Source organism: Mesocricetus auratus, unplaced genomic scaffold, assembly GCF_017639785.1.
Source record: "Mesocricetus auratus isolate SY011 unplaced genomic scaffold, BCM_Maur_2.0 Super-Scaffold_100021, whole genome shotgun sequence".
NCBI lineage: Eukaryota > Metazoa > Chordata > Mammalia > Rodentia > Cricetidae > Mesocricetus > Mesocricetus auratus.
This window is the reverse complement of record NW_024429202.1, coordinates 4448225-4468864: the sequence shown is the minus strand read 5'-3', so window position 1 is coordinate 4468864 and position 20640 is coordinate 4448225. Positions and strand designations below refer to the sequence as shown.

General features: G+C 50.7%; 1 protein-coding gene across 4 annotated transcripts in view; it reads right to left on the bottom strand.

Annotated features, from left to right (window-relative positions):
• Daam2 (dishevelled associated activator of morphogenesis 2) overlaps positions 1-20640 on the bottom strand; it is a 110782-nt gene that overhangs the window by 67333 nt on the left and 22809 nt on the right. The window lies entirely within an intron of this gene.

Below are 20640 nucleotides of genomic sequence, written 5' to 3'. Positions count from 1 at the left end.
CTAAACTGAGTTCATTTGAGAAGTACTTAGGGAGAAAAAAAACAGAAAAGGAAATAGCTATGAGATGGGGATTAGATGATCAGAGGCAAGAGGGCATTTTTCAAATATTAGGAGGGAAAGACAGTAAGTGGCCAAAATTCAGGACGGCGTCATTAGGAATAAATACCCCGGTGCCTTGGAGAGTCTCAGGAATGGGACACAGGCTGAGGAAATGCTACAAACACCCCTGGGAGATATCCTGCCCCAGAAAAGTATTGTCCTACCCCTAGCAAGGCAGTAACATAAGGAAGTGACTTGCTGGGGCTGCCATCTCTAGCCCTCACCTCCCAGAGCAGAAGCTGGGAACAGCGCCCTGCACAGGTGTGCGCAGGTCCTGGACATACCAGGAAGCCCTCTGCTTCTTCAGCTGCAGCTATTAGGTCTACATTCAAAAGCTCAGGGATCCAACCTTTTCCAGCCCATTGGTGAATGTCAGTGAGTGTCCAGTCATGCGTCTGTGGACAGTACCAATTCTGCTACCCCACAGCCATGCATCAGTGGACATCAGTACCAATTCTGCTACCCCACAGCCATGCATCAGTGGACAGAACCAATTCTGCTACCCCACAGCCATGCATCAGTGGACAGAACCAATTCTGCTACCCCACAGCCATGCATCAGTGGACAGAACCAATTCTGCTCCCCCACAGCCATCCAAAAGCCTTAATGTTGCCTATCTAGGTGATGTCGTGGAAGTCTCCTGCCTACTTACTCTCCCAGTGGCTTAGGAAGGAGCACATAGTAAAAGCTAGAACACAGCAGGCAGAAGACCTGCATTCTGGTCCCAATGCTGTCCTTATTTGTGACACCATGCTTGGCAAGCCAGTTTATGTCCATGCCTCAGTGTTATGGTCTGAGTCTGGGAGTGACCCCCAACAGCAACACCTTTTAAACACTTGATCCCAAGCCTGTGTAATTATTTGAAAAGTTGTAGGGCCTTTGCCAGCCGGTGGTCCATGCTGGTAGAAGTTGGTAATTAGGGACAGGTTTTAAACGATGATAGAGCCACTTGCTCCTAATGACAGCCTTTCTTTGTATCCTGTTCACTACCATGTGAACAAACAGTTCTGGGACATTCTAGCTGGCAATATCTACTCCACTGTGCCTTCCTTTGGAACTTGGAGCCAAGATAGACCTTCTATTCCTTCAGTTGCTCATGTTGACCATTTTTTCACAATAATGAGAAAGGTGACAAATACCCTTAGTGTCCCCATGGGAAAAGCAGTAACATATAATCTGCCTCAATAGTAAGTGTGTGGATGAGTGGGTTACACATTTCCGTTACCTGGTGTGCACCAAGTGTGTGTGTGTGTGTGTGTGTAGAGAGAGAGAGAGAGAGAGAGAGAGAGAGAGAGAGAGAGAGAGAGAGAGAGAGAGAGAGAGAGAGAGAGAATGTTTGCATCACATGTCAAACATCCAAGAGAGAGCTGGGCGTTGGTGGCGCACGCCTTTAATCCCAGCACTCTGGAGGCAGAGGCAAGCAGATCTCTGTGAGTTCAAGGCCAGCCTGGTCTACAGAGCAAGTTCCAGAACAGCCTCCAAAACAATACAGAGAAAACCTGTCTCGAAAAACGCCCCCCAAAAATCCAAAAGAGGCAGCTATGTCTTGGCTCAGGGTCTCAGAGGGGAAAGCATGGCAGAACAGAACAGCTGTCAGCATGCCAGTGAGGAATCAGGGAGGGTGCCTGAGCCTTAGGCTTTCTCTTTTTTCCCCATTTGGGATCCCAGCTTCTAAGATGGCACTGTCCCCATTCAGGTTGACGTTAGCCCCCTTATTTAAATAACTCCTGAAAGACCCTCACATCCACCAGTCTCACAGGAGCCTCTAGACGCAGTCACATTGGCCACCACGATTTCTCACCACCACATATCCCCTCTGCAAGGACATCTGTAAGGGGTTCCTCAGGGCTCCCCTCCCCAAGTTCTGTCTACCTCTCCATTCCCCAGCTACTCAACTGTCATATGATGTATTTTATGCAGGTATCATCTCTTCAGTAGCAAGTCCACTCCCGAAAGCCCAGGGATCCAACCTGGTCCAGCCTGTTCATGGATGTCAGTGAATGCCCAGCCATGTGTCACTGTCCATATAACCCTCATGGGACATCTTTTTCAGCTTTTGTTGCTATCTGAAGTGAGTAGATTCACTGCCTAATATACAACAGGCTGTTGAAATACAGATAAATATATGAAACTTAACTTAGCCACTGTCTAAGCTTAGACAAGTGATGCCACTACACAGGCCCCAGTTAACTAATTTGATGCCTCTACATGAATGAGGCAACTATATATAGTTGCCTCTACGTGAATGAGGCAACTATAAAATATGACATGTGTGAATGTGGTTGCTCAATTCCTTGGTATGTGGTAAGCAGATGGTGGCTAATTGGAGATGGCCAGAGTTAGGCTGACTTAGGCAGGGCCGGAAAAGGTTAACCCCTGATTCTTCTCACCCCACATCAAGGCGAGGCTGGGCTGCAGGGCCCCTGGCAGCTGTCCAGGTGGAAGAAAAATGTCAGAGGTGTGTGACTACAGAGCTGTTTCAGTCCTGATGTGGTTTTGACCCAGGCAGCTAGAATCTCCCTACTCTCCGGCTAGGAGATGCCGCCTGGGCCTGGGTATTTAGGAGCTCTTGAGCTGAGCTAGCTGAGCGGTGGGAACTTCTGCCTGCCCGGGTCCCACGCCACATCCTGGCCTTGGAGGATGTAGACCCAAGGTCTGGCCATGCTTCCCAGCTATTCCCAGGCGGCCTGCTCTCCTTCCAGCTCAGTTGAGCTGCCTGAGCCAAAGGGCTACAGAGACAGGTCTGTTCTCCTCCAATGTCACTTTGTCCTGACTTGAGGAGGGAAGATTGCAGGCCTCAGCACATGGAGGGTCTGGTTTAAAAACTCATTACTGTCAGCCCTGAAGCTCCCTGGCCCTGCTAGCCCGGGCAGGCTGAGAATCCAAGGGAAAAGGAGCTTATAAGGACCAAGTCACAGAGCCTACCAACCCCACCAGGGGCTTTTTGTGTCTCTAATATCTGAGACCATTCTAATCCATCAACTTCCCCAAGCATCCATCCCTTTCCCTGGATGACCCAGGAAGAGATGCAACCATTAAGAGACATCCCTATAGATGAAAACAAAATAGATAAAACCCAGCATCGGCCCCCCATGTCCTGCATTCCACAACCCTCTAGGATGCCCCAACTCTGGGCCAGGCATTGCACAGGGTAAGGATACAGCAGTGGGAAGTGACCCCACGCACTCTTCTGGGAAGCAGGCAGGAAGGACAGTGATAATTCTGCATGCTACATGGAACACATGCAAGAGAGCATGGGAGAATGGTGTGTGACTCCACCTGCGAAGGAGGAGGGGAGGCAGGGGAAGGGGGCTGCAGGACACTTGTGGAGAGCAGTGACCTGGGGGATGGTACAGTAAGAGATACTGAATGCTGAACAACAGGCTGTCTCAGGAGGATTCTGGGGCACTGCCAACCCCGAGTCTTCAGGGACGCTCAGTATAGATTAGCCTCCAAGGGCAGCAATATGATTCCCCTGTCTCATCACAAGAGTGGACTGGAATAGACACACATGCACCAGCCCCTCAGAGCATGCACCTTAGTCTGCCGAGGAGTAAACAAATGCCCCTGCAGGACAAGTGTCTACTAACCCGAGCAGCCCTTGAACTTCTCACATCCTATGAGCAGTACCCCAAATTTCTATTACCCAATCTCCTGCTAGTTAAGTATTAAACACTTCAAACATGGCAACTCCCCATCAAGTATCAAACAAGGCATCTCTCAGCCTCCAGAACAGGGACCCTTCGTGGCATAAACTGGGGTCCTGGTGCATTTTCCAGAGTATTCCTGGCTTCCCCACACAGTCACACTTCATCCACCCGTGCACAGCTGCAGGATCACGCACTATTATAGGCAAAAGGCCAGACGGTGTCAAGATGTGTAATTAGTATCTACACAAAAATGGTACGTGCAGTACATGCCCCCACAGCCAGTCTGGGGCACATGAGAGATGCCCCAGCTCCCAGCTTCTAGGCTCCTGCATGGACCACAGCATTGAAGGGGTCGGGGAGCTGATTACAGTGGCCTCTCCACCATCCCAGGAAGGTGGCCTCCGAGTAAGTGATGCAAACACCAGCTGTTTGCAGCTTCTCGGTGAAAAATAATAAGGCCCCCTGCCATTTGCGGTACTTCCTCTTATCAACACATCCAGTGTTCAGTGAGAATTTACCACATCCAGATGCTGTAGCGGGGACTGTGTCTTCTCTTGCAAACCTGTATCCCCCCCAAAAATACCTCATTCACGGAGAGCTGTACCAATAACTCGGCAGATAAAGTGCTGACCTTGCAAGCTAAAGGACCCAAGTGTTAATTCCCCAGAACCACACTTAAAATGTCAAGTGTTGTGCCAATGAGACAGCTCAGTGGGTAAAGCATTGGAAGGCAAGCGTGAGAAGGCCAGAGTTAGGATTCTCAGAACCCACGTAAGTTCTAGGGAGGTGTGATGACTCTCTTGTCATCCCAGCCCCAGAAGGTAGAGACAGGGGGGGGGCACCCCAGGGCAAGCAGATTGGCAAGACTAACCATATCGGTGAGCTCTGGGTTTGGTTAAGAGACCTTGCCCTGGTGAATGAGGGGGAGGTGTGACGGAAGATGGCTCTGGCATCAGCTTTGGGACTGCACATGCACAGACAAGTGCATCTGCACACATGCGCACCTCCATACATGTGCACCACACGCAGACACACACACACACCATGCATGTATACACATATAAGCACACATGCATGCATGCACACACACAGGCACACACATGCACGCACATGCGTGCACACACACATGCACACATGCATGCACACACACAGGCACATGCACATGCATGCACACACACATGCACACACACAGGCACACGCACACACGCACACACAAATCCTCACCATGGCGTATTTAAGATGTGGTGGCTTTGGGCGAAGCGGCTTGACACTCATGAATAAATGAAAATACCAAAAAGGGAGAAAAGGGCCAGCGTAGGCTCTGTCCCTTCTACTCTGTGAAGATATAGCACTTACCCGTCTGAGGGACACAGCAAGTAAGGTACCACTTTGGAAGCAGAGAGAAGCTCTCATGGGAGTTAGCCAGTTAGTGACTTTACCTTGTATTTAGAGTGAAAAAGAATGAGAAATGAGTTAATTGTTCCCGGATTATGCAGCCTGGAACACTCTGTTAGAGTGGCATAATCAGGCTGGGATGGTCAGGATGCAGCATTAAACCAGATCTTGGCTTCCGGGAGCAAGTAGGTTCTCGAGAGTCAGTGTGCTTTTCAGACTGTGCTAGGTGTCCCATCTGGGGTCAACGTCTCTGGAGAACTAAGGGCAAAGGGCAACCTGGGCTACCTGAAAGAAATAGGGGAAGAAGCAAGGGCTAGCGGGAACTTGATAAACAGGGGACACTGAGTGCAGACTGAAGCGTGGCTGTGCATTCCTTGGCTATGAATCTCCAGGTAGCTGGAAGGGCAAGGGTTAAGGATGCACGCTGTGAGGCATGTAGGACCTGGCAGCTAGTGTGCAGAGGCCGAGGAGTCAGTATGGGCTTCCCTCTTCTGAGATGCTGCAACTGGGTCTGGGATTTTTCTACATTTTATGTTCAGATGAAAAATGTCAAGGGCAGAACAGCTCAGCTTCACATGGAGAGAGACGCGCTCAACACATGTCCAGGCACTGGAGCCTGCACAGCCCTGCCATCGGCGCTGGGGCCCAGGAGCACCCCCACAGCTCTGCTGGCCCAGGAGCACTCCCACAGCCCTGCTGGAGCCCAGGAGCATCCCTACAGCTCTGCTGGAGCCCAGGAGCGCTCCCACAGCCCTGATGGAGCCCAAGAGCACTCCCACAGCCCTGCTGGCCCAGGAGCGCTCCCACAGCCCTGATGGAGCCCAAGAGCACTCCCACAGCCCTGCTGGCCCAGGAGCACTCCTACAGCCCTGCCGTTGGAGCTGGAGGCCAGGAGCACTCCAACAACCATGCCATGGGCACTGGAGGCCAGGAGCACTCCCACAGCCCTGCCATCAGCGCTGGAGGCCAGGAGCACTCCCTGTGGTGGTTCCTGTGAGAATGAGCCTCATAGGCTCATGTGTTTGAATACTTGGTCCTCAGTTGGTAGAACTGTTTAGGCAGGGTTAGAAGATGTGGCCTTGTTGGAAGAGGTGCATCGCTGGCTCCCAGTGACTGCTCTCTGTCTGTCTGTCTGTCTGTCTGTCTGTCTCTGACATGTGCTTGTGGAGTTGGCGTAAGTGCTCAGCTCCTTCTCCAGCACCACGCTTGCCTGCCTGATGCTGAGCTTCTCATCATGTCAGTCATGGACTCTCACCCTCTAGAACCATGAACCCCAAATTAGATGCTTTTTTTGTAAGTGACTTTGGTCATGCTGTCTTGTCACAGCAATAGAAAAGCAGCTAAGACAGACCCCACTCACAGGGAACAGAGGTATGAGTGCTACGGTTCTTTCCAGCAACCACTGTTACTCTATAGCCCCAAACATCTGACTCCGGAAATCAACTCCTGATGGCCTTGCCTCTCCTCTTGGAATCCTGTTCTCACCCTAGGTGTGGATTCAGCTCTTCCTTTCTCTGACATGACCTTCCCACCCTTACTGCGGAGAGCCCCGGATGCTAGGAAAGAAGGCGTCTGTCATTGTCAAGTCCCCAGTGCGAGCAAGGAACCTGAAGCCCCGCGGGTGTGTCCCTTGTCCTGGGACGCTCAGCCAACTCTTGATAGAGCTGTGTCTACAAGCACACCCTCCGTGTGTCAGCGTTGAACTCCTCTCCTGAGCAGTAGCAGTAGTGGACAAGTTCTAGATGGTTCTTGGTTTTCTTTAGCTTCTATGAGAGACAGTGCACACACAGTGGAAACAATTACAGATATGCGATTCAAACAGAAAAATTAAAGCCAGGTGTGGCAGCTCATGCCTGCCATCCAGCACTTGCGAGCTGAAGTAGAACAACCATGAATTCAAGGCCAGCGTGGGTTACATAGTGAGTTCCAGGCCAGCCTGGCTACAGAGTCAGCTCATGCCTAAAAAGCCAAAACTTACGGACTTGGGGTGTAGCTCAGTGGGTACAGCGCATGCCTGGCATGCACTAAGTGTGAGATTTGCTCCCCAGTACCTCACAAACCTCACATGGAGGCCTTTGTCTTCATCCCAGCACTTGGGAGATCAGGAAGGAACATTTTGGTTACATGGAGAGTTCCAGGCTAGCCTGGGCTACAGAGTGAGACTGTCTCCAAGACAAACTTGAAAAGTTTCCCAATTCTTAGCCAAGATCCACTAGAAAACGTTTTCCTTAAGTATCATGAACCCAGCTAAGGCCAAGCTATGATGCCTCTCTTTAGAAGACATCCTCTAATATTCCTAGAAATTAATCATAACTTCTCAGCGTTGTCACAAATTTCCTTTTTGAAGCTAGGGCTCCACATGCCTTCCCTGGCAGCTGGGGGGTGGGAAGGTGTGCTGGGTGTCCTCCAGACAGAGCCTGGTTACTCCTCCCACAGCATACTGAGACCTTTAAACACAAACTGCGGCTCTGATGGGACAGCTATAGCCCTAAGCAGGGCTCCCCTTCCTCAAGGACAGGGCAGTAACCTGGGACTGCAAAACCATCAGAGGTCATCTTCTACCGAGGTCTTCTAACAGCATGTGGTGAGGACAACAGGCTTAGGGACAGACCCATACTCCCAGGACAGTTTTTGTCCCTCATTGCTGTCCTCCAAGTAGTCTCGTGCCACCTGCACCAAGTCCAGATGCATCCTGGGTAGCAGGAAGGGCAGAAGCTGAGCTCTGGACTCCGCCTGGCTCTTCTCCCAACGCTAGGAGTTCCTGGAACCTTCTCCTGCGGAGGGGCTGTCCGAAGGTCCCCTCTGCCTCACACATGCCCTCGGTCCGCTGACCCGCCCTCCTGCAGGTGTTGTCCATCTTCTCCTGCATGGGGACATTGCCAGGGGCTCCTTCATCTCCATCCGCAGCCCCATCGCAGTCAGAATTCAGGGTTTGTTTTCTTAATTAACTGAAAACGCTAACACAGGAGTCCGGGAGCTGGCAGGAGCCTGGCCTGCAGTAGCTGCTAGAAAAAGAAACGCTACTTTGAAATGTAGATATTCAGGGGCCCCCAAACGGGATGTGAAAACAAACGGGGCCGCCTGATCTCAGAGTGCAGGGACTGGCGCCAGTCCAGGTTACAAAACCCGAGATGGGATTTGCCCACAGTGTGAGCAGGTGAAGAGATCCTGGGCACAGCTGGACCCCCAAAGCCCCCCTGCTGCAGCATGGGTTCCCCGGGGGCAGGGAGAGGTCCCCAGCGACGGGGAGAGGTCTCCAGCAACAGGGAGAGGTCCCCAGGTTACTCTAACACCATTTCCAGGTGGGCATGGAGCTGGAGGAGAGCAGGCAGCAGTTCAGACAAGTTCCACTGATGCCCACCCCTGAAATACAGCCAGGGACAGGTCATTAAGATGCAGCATAACCGGGCTGCTGGGGATTCAGCACAGAACTAACAGGAAAGGGGAGGACGCCATGTGTTGTTGAGGACTAAGAGGAAGAGGTCACAGCAGGACGTGAAGGAGAAACATCTCACCTGAAGAACGGATCAAACTCAAAGTGCGTGGTGGGTAGGGCGGAGGTGGGGGGTGCTGGTGAAAGAGACTGCATAGACAAAGACTAGAAGGTAAGAGAGCAAGCCTGCAAGACTCGGGTGGGGAGAGCTGGGGATGGGGTCTGGTTGGTAGGCGGCTTGCCTAGCAGGAGAAAAGCCTGGTGTCTGATATCCAGCACCAGCAGTAACAGGGTGTGATGGCAGCAACCTGTAATTCCACTTCTTGGGAGTAGAGGCAAGATGATCTGGAGTTTGGGGTCATCCTTGGCTACATAGCAAGTTTGGAGCCAGCCTGGACTATATGAGATCCTGGATAGCAGACTACAGTCTAAGACACAAAGTTTCCAGACATTAAAAACCGTCATTTTAAAAGGCCACACATCACCAACTTGAACAGTGACAAAAATAATTCTGATGCCAGCAGTAGGCTATATGTGGCCTGCCAGCCTGTACAGAATTGTAGATAATCATTAAAATGAAAACACAATGTAGCAATTTGTCAAGAAAGAAAACCTCCTCCATCAGTCTTAGACCTTGAGAAGAACATTCCCACACTCCCAGAAGGCTCACAGAAGACTCTGGGTACCAGTCAGCAGACAGGCTATGTGGCTAAGCTGCCCTGAGTCCTGGCCAGCCTTTGTCCCAGCTGCACCTTGGTGACGACCACATGAAAACTATCAGTTTAACTTAGTTAAATAGATGAATGGAATGAGGGATGAGGGATGAGGGATGAGGGAATGGATGGATGAGGGAATGGATGGATGAGGGATGATGGATGAGGGATGGTGGATGAGGGAATGGTAGATGAGGGATGATGGATGAAGGATGGTGGATGAGGGGATGATGGATGAGGGATGGTGGATGAGGGATGAGGGATGAGGGAAGAGGGATGATGGATGAAGGAATGGTGGATGAGGGAAGAGGGATGAGGGAATGGTGGATGAGGGATGATGGATGAGGGATGGTGGATGAGGGATGATGGATGAGGGATGGTGGATGAGGAATGGTGGATGGTGGATGAGGGATGGTGGATGAGGGAATGGTGGATGAGGGAATGATGGATGAGGGAATGGTGGATGAGGGATGAGGGATGAGGATGATGGATGAGGGGATGATGGATGAGGGATGGTGGATGAGGGAATGGTGGATGAGGGATGAGGGATGGTGGATGAGGGATGGTGGATGAGGGATGAGGGATGGTGGATGAGGGAATGGTGGATGAGGGATGAGGGATGGTGGATGAGGGAATGGTGGATGAGGGATGAGGGATGGTGGATGAGGGATGAGGATGATGGATGATGGATGAGGGATGAGGGATGAGGGATGAGGGAATGGTGGATGAGGGAATGGGTGGATGAAGTCATCCAAGTCTCCTTTGTGAGTTTCCAGCTTCAAGGGTGAACAATCTTCAACTTCTGAGCTTCAGTTTCTGTAAAATTCATAAAACTACCCATGATTCAAATAATTCCTTTGGGGGACTGAAGTATAAACTCACTTAGGTGATCCCCAGAACCATGCCCAGAAGGCTAGTGCAGTAGATGACTCTTACAATCCCATGCCAGAGAAGTAGAACAGAGGATCCCTGAGACTTGGGAACCAGCCAATCTTGCACAATCAAGCCCCAGGCCACAGAGACACCATATCTCAATAAATAAGGTAGTCGGGCAGTGGTGGCGCACGCCTTTAATCCCAGCACTCGGAAGGCAGAGGCAGGCAGATCTCTGTGAGTTCGAGACCAAGCCTGGTCTACCGAGTGAGTTCCAGGACAGCCTCCAAAACAATACAAGAGAAACTCAGTCTCGAAAAAACCAGAAAAGAAAGAAATAATAATAAGGTAGATGGCACCTGAGAAACATCTGGGGTTGCCCTCTGGCCTCCACACCCATGGATGAACATATGCAACTGAACACACACGCGCGCGCACACACACACACACACACTCCTATAGCATTCGATGAGCAGATAAGCCCTTGTCACACTGACTGCTGTCTTCAAGGTACACAATGAATGGTACTGATCATTAAGACTCTGCAGGGATGGACTGTGTGGGGGTGGCCTTCTCTCCCCGACCACAGGCACAGCTCCCCAGATCTTCACAGCCTCCAGATTGTTTCCTGGCATCTCATGTTTCAGTAAATCGCCTGCTCAGACCCTGGTCCACAGAAGAGCTTATATTCAGCTAAGGGCTTCCCTGAAGGCGAATCCCTCGAGGAACAAAAGTTGCTGCTGTGCGCACCCTTGTCCGCTGCACTCTTGTCTGCCGGAGGCCCCACACTCGGACTGCCGCACGCATGCCCGCACAGGTGCGCCCAGGCCTTTGAGGCCCGCTGCACCTGTGCTCCTGTCCCAGGCAATGCGGTTGGGGGACCATTTGCCCTGCACTGTGGGATGCTGGCTCAGTCGCGTTCTCCCAGCATGGACCTGGACCTTTTGTCCATGTGCTCTCATGCCAGCTCTGGCGACCTGGGCCTCTCCCCAAGGCCATGTTCCCAGGCCTCAGCAGGAACAGGCTCCCCATTCTTCCCTGCCCTTGGCAGACCCGCCACCTCCCGCTATGGCACTGTTTGCTGCAGATCATGGGCAGCTTCCCCCACTGCAAGGGAGCAACATGGACTTGGGGAGAAAGCCTGGTCTGTCCCCTGGCCCAGGGGGAAGAGGGCGTGGCCTGGATCCCGTGCTGAGATAGTCCCACAAGGTTACCTATGCACGTCTCTCAGGGCTCCAGGTGGCATTCCTTCGGGCATTCTCACAAACAGTCTGAGGCTCCTCCTGGCCATACTTGGTTTTGAAGGAAGAAGGCTGCCATGTGTCTCTCATGAGCACCAGCCCTCAGACCCTGTTCAAGTTTTATCCAGAGGGCAGCATTGAGGAGTGTTGAGGGTTACCCACATGCGAGCAAGGGAACCCCAGGCTCCTCCCCTTCTCCCTCTCACACCTGCCCATCCCACTGTCAGGGATCACTACTGCATAGCCCCAGACCTGCCTGGTCTGAGGGACAGGGGGCAGCAAACTTGGCTCACACTCGACAAGCTATTCCGGATATTTCCCAGCTTTCTTTCGCAGCTCCCGACCTCGGTCTTCAACAATGAGCCACTTCCGGCCCAAAGCCAGGGCACGGCCACTGAGGGGCTTCCGGCAGGGAGTCCTGTGGTGCAGACCCCTGGGAGTGTGCACATCATTGCACATGTGGCCCTTTCCGGTAGAGGTTCTGAACTCAGATTGAGGCCTGGGGGGCTGGGGTCCCAGTTGCAGCCCAGCAGTGCCCAGCAGGAGAGGCAGGGCTGAGCATCACAGTGCCAGAGTGCACGGTATACAGCTGCCTTTCTTAAAGAGACAGTCTTCCTGAGACAGCCTGGGTAGGCAAGACACGAGGGAGGAAGGAAGGAAGGGAGGGAGGGAGGAAGGGAGGAAGGAAGGGAGGGAGGAAGGAAAGAAGGAAGGAAGGGCAAAGGAAGGAAGGGAAGGAGGGAGGAAGGAAGGAAAGAAGGAAGGAAGGAAGGAAGGAAAGAAGGCAGGAAGGAAGAGCAAAGGAAGGAAGGGAGGAAGGAAGGAAGGAAGGGCAAAGGAAGGAAGGAAAGAAGGAAGGAAGGAAGGAGACTTCAGGAAAGGAGGAAAGGAAATAAGGGAAGGGGGATGAATGGGGAAAGGAAAATAAAGGAGAGAAATGGAAAGACAGAGGGAGAAAGGAAGGAAGGAAGGAAGGACGTAGGAAGAGGAAAAGAAATGAAAGAGATGGAAAGTCAAGGGAGGGGAGGGAGGGATGAAGGAGGAGGGAAGGAGGGAAGAGGGAAGGCAGAGGAGGGAGCACTCATTCTTCAGGGGAAAGTGCTGAGAAAGCGCCAGCACCCACCGAGCAGGAGCCTGGCCCGGGGGTGACAGGCCCAGGGGTGAAGGGCTGGAGGCAGAAGGCCTTGGTCAGGGGCAGCTGTAGTTGGGGCTGGAGCCACCCAGAGGGCAGCCCAATACCCAGAACAGACCCGAGCAGTTCACTGTGACCCCAGCAACAGTGCCTGCCTGCAGCGAGGTCACACAGGTTAGCGAGCTGGGGCCTGGAGAGCACACTGCCACACCTCGGGTGATGAGTGGCATGGTCCAGAGCAGCCAGTCACACCCACCTTCAGACGCCAGGGTTGATTAAAGAAGAGCTAACCCCCCCCTGACAGGAAGGGCCCGCTTTCCAGTGCTCACTGGGACAAAGCACCCCAGCCTCCAATACTCACATCCTCCGTGTGTGGGAGGCAGAACTGGTTTTTGTTTTAGGGTTTCCCCCTCCTTCATAATATCTGCATTCGATTAGGGCAGTTGTTCTTTATAAAGATAAACAATTAAGCTTTCACTTCACATCTCCCATACAACTATCTCAAACAACCCAGAGATTAGACGTGGAAGATGAAGTCATGTGAACGCCCAAGGGGAAGGACGGTGCCAATCACCAGCACAGTCCCCTGCTCTGCTGTTCTGTCTCGTTGCCTTTAATCTCCCCTCCTGCGGGTCCAAAATCAGGTTTTCATATTAAAAAAATTGTGTGTGTGTGTGTGTGTGTGTGTGTGTGTGTGTGTGTGTCTGCGTGCAGTTCTCACAATGACCAGAAGAGGGCATCTGATCCCTTGGAACTAGAGTTACAGGTGGCTGTGAGCCACTCAAAATGGGTGAAGCAACCCAAACTTAGGTCCTCTGCAAGAGCAGCAAGCACTCTTAACACATGGAGGCATCTCTTAAGCCCTAGATACAGGTTTTAAATAAAATTAAAGCAAGGGTATTTTCTTTGAGACAAAATAAAAATAAAAAATCTTTTATTTAAAAAAATTAAACTTACTCATTTCTATCCCTTTACAATTCGATCAACACCTCGTCGGTGGCTGGCCCTGATCCCCATTTGTCCTTCACACCCCTGCCCAGCAACCAGATCAGAGCAGCAGAGAATACCATGAGCCTGCCAGGGTTCCCCCGTCCTCTTCCTTAAAGAACCTGGGTAACTTTCAAAACCAGCTGGGTCACCCCTGCCGTGGTAGAGCCTCCTGCGTATGACACGGGACCAGCTGCTCCCTCTCTGTACTGTGGGCTGAATGTCTGGGGCTCCCTGGAACCCAGCTTCTTCACAATGTGATGTAACTCAGAGACAAAGCCTTTGGAGGAAGTTAGCTCTCAAAGGTGGAGCCCTCACAAATGGAATTATTGTCCCCATAAAAGAGCTCTCAGAGAGTGACTGCACCCCTTACACAACGTCAGAAAACAGTATGAAGACAGCTGCCCATGAACTGGGAAGCCAGCCCTTACCAGGTATCAGATCTGCAGACCCCTCCCTCTTGGACTGCCCGTCTCCAGAATAGGGAAAATGCACATTTGTTAAAGGTCACCACCCAGGCAATTTACTGTAGCAACTTGAACTAATGAAGATGCCATCCAGAGTTTGCTGTTAAATCAGACATCACTCTAGATTCTAAGTAATTCCTTGCCTGTATAGTCTTCTATTTCAGACATCTACAACCAAGAATTTTTTTTTGGCACAAGGCAAACATGATTAATTATTACTGTTATTGTTGTTTGAGTGTGTGTGTGTGTGTGTGTGTCGTGTTGTGTGTGTTCAGTACTTGCTCATATAACACCTCTTTTGAACTTCCTAGCAGGCAGCCTAGGTGGGTACTGGAATTATCAGATATAAACGTTGTAGGGTGGACACAGTGTTTGAGTCCTTGCTACTCTACCCTTTGATTTAGCTTCAGACTCCTGGTCAGGATCTCTACTCTTGTTTTCAGGTAGATCAGGCTGTTCTGATCCCTGCCCCTGCCCTCTGCAAGCCTCCCAAGCTCAGCCGTCGGCTCCTGCCAGGCAGGCAGGAGAGCATCAGGCTGGGATGATACTTTCCAGCCAATATGGTGGCAGAACAGTAGCTGCCCCAGAATCCAGGAAGGAAAGACACCATATGAGAGTCATAGAACTCCATGCATCTGAGGAGCATTCTTCAGTGGCAGAAATGGTACAGATGATTGATTCCCAAATGCAGCACCAAATGGAGAAAACATAGGACAAAGGACAAAGGGAGAGCTGGGGAGGCAAATTAGTAAGAAAGTGCTTGCCCCACAAGCATGAGGACCTGAGTTCAAATCCCCAGGACCCACATTTAAGCCACACAAGGCAGCTGTGCTGTAATCCAGGCACTAAGGAGGCAGAGACAGGAGGCTGGCCAGAGCTCTCTGGCCAGTTGGTCTAGCTGATGGCTGAGCTCCAGGCTCACTGAGAGTCTCTGCCTCAAAAACGCAAGTTGAGAGCAATTGAGAAGACACCTGACTTTAATCTGTAGCCTCTACTGGCATGAGAAATGTGTATATACACATGTGCACATACACACGTGCACATACACACACCTGCACATACACACACCTGCATATACACACGTGTACATACACACATACACATACACACCTGCACATATACACATGCATATACACACATGTACATACATACATGTGCGCATATATACAAGCACATAAACACATGCACATACACACATGCACACACACCTGCACATACACACACCTGCACATACACACCTGCATATACACACATGTGCACATACATACAAGCACATAAACACATGCACACACACGTGCACAAACACACATGCACACACACATAACAGAGAGCAGAGGAACATTTCAACAACACTATTGGTGTTAGTCTCTCAGGAGGCCAGGCCACATCCTTACATGTTCCTTTCTACGACTCTCCCTAAGACGTGGGCACAAGAATCTAAGACCGTGACGATTTCCACATTGGCTTAGCAGAAATGCTGAACTGGGAAAACCACGTAAGGCCACAGATGAGCATTCCCTTTCATCCCCAGGTAAGATCACTGACAGTTGCTTGTGCTGTTATTGGTGCTTGGTCAGATAGTCTTGGCCCAGCCACATATCTGATGTTGCTGATGGAACTTCCTGACTGTTTGTATCTGGGCCCAACCACATCACCAATTCTGCCCCATAAACTGAGTAGGAATTGGAAACTGTGATGGTTAATTTTGTGTGTCAATTTGGCTATGCATGGGCCCAGATATAGGTCAAACACCAGTCCAGATGTTGCTATGAGAGGACTTTTACACAGGCTCAGCATTGAAATCCACAGACTTGGAATAAAGCAGGGTACCCTCCATGGTTCCTGTAGATCCTTTCTGAGAAGCTAAAAGACATAGGTGAGGAACGGGAAAGATGGCTCAGTGGTTTGGGTGCTGCTCTTTCAGAGGACCTGAGTTTGGTTCCCAGCTCCCAGGTCAGGAAGCTCAGAACTATTCCAGGTCCAGGAGATCCAATGCCTTCTCCTAGCTTATATAGACCATCACACACACACACACACACACACACACACACACACACACACACACACACACACACACACACACACACACACACACACTTCAAAACAAAATACAAAGTTTTAGAAGACTTTTAAAGGGAAAAGGCTAAGGTCATCCCATTTATCCCATTTAGAGGGAACACTGCACCCAAGCTGCCTTCAGACATGAGCTTCAACATGGGCCCATCTATGGGTCTCCAGTCAACCTCCGCTCTGCAGTCTGATTCCATTAAGTAAATCTAGGCAGATGGGTAAACAGCAGATTCTATTCTTCCTGCTCTTCTTGAGAAGCCTGGCTAACACAAGATTTTAGCTGACAAATGAGAAGTCTGTTCATTTTTCTCTCCTGGTACTTAGCACCAAGAATGCTTGTAGATTGGGGCAGCCCATGATACTTGTTATTATCCCACAAGGCACCTGTGATCTTACAGCACCTGTGTTATTACCCCACAAGGCACCTGTGATCTTACAGCACCTGGTCCATCTTCATAACAGGTGGCCTGACAGGACTCAGAAGTGTCAAAAGATATAGGGTGCCTGCTGTCTCTGGGTCACCCTTGACTTCCAAGAAGCAGCCTTCGTGGTGGGTGGACGTACTCCCCTCCAGGCCCCACTCTCTGCAGACAGGCTACTCCATCTACTCCATGGCCAGGGGACATAGTGCTAACTCTACGCTTTAGGGGCTGGGTTGCCCAGATTGCCGTGAAGGGCTAGCCAGGCCTCCATTTATAAGTATTCAGACCAGGCTGTCACTGCCTGGGTACATCCTTCATCCACCTTTAGAGTGGCACCTGATAAGGCAGCCTTGGTTCCCAAGTGGCTATCATGAGCAGAGCCCTGCTGTGGATGAGTGAAAAATGGATGGCTGTTGTTTCAAGTCACTGGAATGCGGGGATTGTACATTACCAAACACAACCAATCTTACACTTACTGGCACGCTAGTTGTCTTACTGAGATGTGACAGTGTGTAGAGAGGCATCCAAGAGTGTGTGTAGCCTCGGTGTGTGTGTGTGTGAGACAGTCTGTGTCACATGTATACAGGAATCGGTGGGGCATGAAAGGCGGTGTCAGACTAGCTGGGGCTAGAGTTATGGGCCATTGTGAGCCACCCACTATGGGTGCTGAGAATGAACTAAGGTTCTCTAGAACCCGGCAAGTGCTCTTACCCACTGACCCGCCTATGCAGTCCTCCATAAAAGGGTTTGATCTCTGCGTCCACGGCCCTTGCTGTAGATGCACGGCCTCCCTCTCTCTCTGTCTTGTGGGCCTGGGAGTCTTGGCCCAGAATCCAACCACAGTTGTGTCAAGGCCACCAACGGCAATCTCAATGGCGAAATGTCCCTAGGACATTCTCTGAGTTCTACTGGGGACTCTGACCTGGCTCTGGAATGAGCAGCTTTCCAAAAACACAGAACTTTCCACTTGGAAAAGAATGTTAAACACGGTTAAAAAAATACTTGGTACTAGAAATGGTTTGATGGATATTTATAAGCTGCAAACAGAGGCCATTCCCTGAGAGACTTCTTGCTGCATGAGGAAGGTCAAGAGGACCAGAGTGGGATCTGGCCACGGAGCAGACTGTCTGCAGAGGGCTCCGGGTGGGTGGGGAGTACGTCCACCCAACAAGAAGCCTGCTTCTTGGAAGTCAAGGGTGACCCAGAGACAGCAGGCACCCTATATCTTTCTTATCAGTGGATACATCCTGTCCCTAATCTTAAACACACTGCAGAGATAAACTCTGGGGCAGCATAAGATGCAGCAGGCCCCATCTATTATAGGAAGAGTTTAGCTTGCCATGGCTTCCAGCTGGGGGCACTTCCTCATTGCATTCCCCTCCATCCCTACACACACACTCCCAGTGGCCACTGGTCAGTGTCTGGAGACGTTTGAAGCTGTCACAGCCACAGAATGTTCCATATCGCTGGCATACAAGATAGGGATGCTACTAGTTATTTTACAATTACAGCTCCCCTCCCTGCCATGCACATGCTATAAAGATTATCTGGCCCAAGATAAAAATTCTGATTGAAAATAAATCCCAGTGTGTGTGTGTGTGTGTGTGTGTGTGTGTGTGTGTGTGTGTAAGTCAATGAGCAATCTTCTGGTATTGCTCCCCCATGTCCATTCACCTTGTTCTGGAGGCAGGGCCTCTCACTGGACTCTCCCATTGGGCTCTCTGACTAGGGTGAGCTGGCTGGTCAGTGAGCCTGGGGGATCTGCCTGTCGTTGCCTTCCCAGAGCTGGGATCACAAGCATGTGCCACCATATTTTGGGGGTTGTGGGAGTGTCAAGGATCAAATGAGCTATCTCCCTAGTCCTAAGTTCTTGTTTATAAGGGCACAAAGGTTAGAAGAAGGCTTAGAAAATGATATCCTTCCCTGGGAAAATGTGTACACATAAAGACACAGACACACCAAAACTGACCATGCTGGAGAGCATTAGGCAGAAGGGTGGGGTTCGTAGCAGGAGGAACTAAATGCCATGGTCGCTGTCTTCTCTAGAGCTGTGGGTCATTACTTAGAAGTTGTCTTTAGGTTTGCAGAGTGAAGAGAAGCATGGTTTAGGAGTTGAGCTGGGAAACAAAGAGACCCTCACTCCCAGTGTGATAAACAGAGGGGCATGTTTGGGGAGTTGCTGGCAAGCACCAAAGGGAGAGGGGGAGGGCTGGATGCCACGCCTTTTGGCCAAAACCATCTCTTTTAGAATAAAGATCTCTAGTATCCCCTTTCAAATTGCTTGCACGGCTATAACATAAACACTGCAGTCTCTCTCCCAAACCACTGTGAAGTTAGCCATGATCAAAAACTCTGGGGCACTGTGTGTGTGTGTGTGTGTGTGTGTGTGTGTGTGTGTGTAAGTCAGGGTCAGGGACTGGAGCTTAAAATTCCACTGTATTGAGAGAGAGATGTTTTGCATGGAACAATTAATAGTATCTGACATTTGCTGTGGGTTGACTGTGTGTCAGGCACCATTAAGCTAATTAGCATGCATGTCTCCTTGAACATACTTACAGTTGTACTAGAGACCACCCTGTATTAGGGGCAAGAGACCCAGAAGAGCGATACCTGTATAATGAGTGACACATAGAGGCAGAATTCAAACCCAAGAGCTCTGACTCCTGAGTCATCTCCCCAGCCCTACTAAAGCTCTACCTTCATGGCAATGGGAACTCAGCTAGATGTGACGAGAAAAGTGTCAACTACCCTCTTGTACCTTGGAATCTCAAGAGCACAGTGACTCTCAGACTTCCACATGTACCCCGGCTCTCCATGAACCTGTTGGTACTCAAGCTGCTAGGCTGCCCCCAGCTGCATGCAGGAATTGGGGGAGGGCCCCAGAGCTGGCAATTTTACTGTGTCCTCTAGTGATGCTGGCCCTAAAACACCCACATCTGGGGGAACTGTTGTCCCCTACTTGAAATAGGGGGACAGGATTCAACCGACTAATTCTAAATCGGGTCTCCATGAGTGGCATCAAGTCACCCTGTGAGCTGTTGGATGACTTCAGCTAGCACCAACTGATATGAAAAGGAGAGAGAAGGCAGAGAGAAGGTTAGCACACAGGATCCAGCCAGGAAGGCTTACGTGGTAAGAAGTAACAGTGGCATGACTACGTCCTCCAACGTGCCCCGTTCACTCCAGCTGGCAGGGCTCAGCTTGCAGCTCCCTCACATGGGAACCACAGTGCACCGGGGGGATCTGGCTTCCCAGTGCAGGGCTTTGTAGATGCTTTATACACACTGACCTCTTTGCCTGAGAAATTTTTACATGATCCCATCCATAAGTGTATGAAACAAGTACACCAACCAAACATTTATTGATAACTAGTGATATGGGAATTTTACTTTAAACCAGTTCTTGAGGGGTTGCTGAGAGACGGCTCAGAGAGTAAAGGCTTTTGCCGTGTAATAGCGTAAGCCTGACCAAGCGAGTTGGATCCTCAGACTTCATGTAAAGGTAGGAAGAGAGAATGACCCTCCAAACTCGTCCTGTGACTTCCACATACGTGACCCACCCCATCCCACATACACACTGAATAAATAGATAGATAAATAGTAAGTAAATAATAATTCTTTTCATATGCATGCAGTTTCGACATTCATTAAAGACAAAAGTACAACTTGACACAACTACAGTCACCTGGGGGGGGGCCTCAGCTGAGGGACAGCCTCCATCAGACCTGCCTGCGGAATGTCTGTGAAGCATTTTCTTGATTGCCTATCGACTGAGAGAGCAAAGACTGCAGGGGTCACTGTCTCTGGTTGGGCCACACGGCCAAGTGAGGAGGAACGAACGTGTGTGGAGACTCAACACCCTGACCCCTTCCCGTGTGTGGAGACTCAACACCCTGACCCCTTCCAGTCCCAGGATGCTACTCTGTTTCCATCAGCACCTAGGTATTTCTCACAACAGTGCGGGAATTGCAAGACCATGTGGGTCCCAGGGATTGAACTCAGATCTTCAGGTTTAGCAGCAAGCCCTTGTACCCACTGAGCCATCTCACAGCCCAAGCTTTGCTTTTTATAATCAAGAGGAAATGGTGCCTTTGATGAAACCCGCACACTCTCCTAAGGCTTTCCGCCTCTCCACTCCCTCCCTGCTTCCCACCGGCCT